Source organism: Octopus bimaculoides, chromosome 11 (assembly GCF_001194135.2).
Source record: "Octopus bimaculoides isolate UCB-OBI-ISO-001 chromosome 11, ASM119413v2, whole genome shotgun sequence".
In the NCBI taxonomy this organism is placed as follows: domain Eukaryota; kingdom Metazoa; phylum Mollusca; class Cephalopoda; order Octopoda; family Octopodidae; genus Octopus; species Octopus bimaculoides.
The window spans coordinates 17,463,116-17,464,053 of record NC_068991.1 but is presented as its reverse complement, the minus strand read 5'-3'; positions in this window follow the sequence as shown (position 1 = coordinate 17,464,053).

The following is a 938-nucleotide window of genomic DNA, read 5'->3' as shown; positions in this document are numbered from 1 at the left end:
AAGGATATCCCCATACCATCTAGAAAGGAATATATTTTGAAACTTATTAATAATATTACACGTGTAATCTTTTTATTATATTTATCTTATGATATTTACTTTACTTTATATTATACTCATTTATTGTGCTTTTAATTATTAATTTTTCTATATGTGATAGTGGATTTTCATCGATGAGTTCTTGAAAATTGGTTATTTTCCCTAAAACTATATATATTTTATATATACTTTATCTATAAGGTTCAATTTAATTTTAATTTTTTATAAATTGATTTTAATTGAGTTTTTTACCTGTAATTTTGGATTTTGTCCCTAATAATATTATTATATATATATATATATTTATCGTGAGTGTGTGTGCATACATTATATATATATGTATATATATATCGTGTGTGTATGTAAACATATATTTCCTGTGTGTGTGTATGTGTGTGTATATATATATATATATTGTATGTGTTGTTATTGATGAGTTATGTTTGTGCATGCTTGTGTGTATATCTCCAACAAATATTCAAAATGTGCTACTATTACACAGCAACAAATAATTTGGGTGCTCTAAATGTAAATCATGTAAATATAGAACTGAAAACTTGCCATTTCTCTTATGAAACTTCATTGAAGTTTTAGTGAAAAAGAAAATAGTAATAAGGTTGAATTAGTAGGGATGAATGAGTGTTAGTTTGATTGGATGTCAGTGAAAGTGTGTAGCAGGCATTTACAGGGTCCTGTACACCCCACTGTACCCCTACAATTCCCTACAAATTTATGGACTTGTAGTAATGTTAGAACCATTCAATAAGGTTCCATAATATTGTGGAATAATGTGTAAGCTCCACAGTGAATAAAGTGTATGTTTGATTGTTTGTGTGTGTATACTTTATTACTATATACATATATATATATATGTATATATATATATATATATATATATA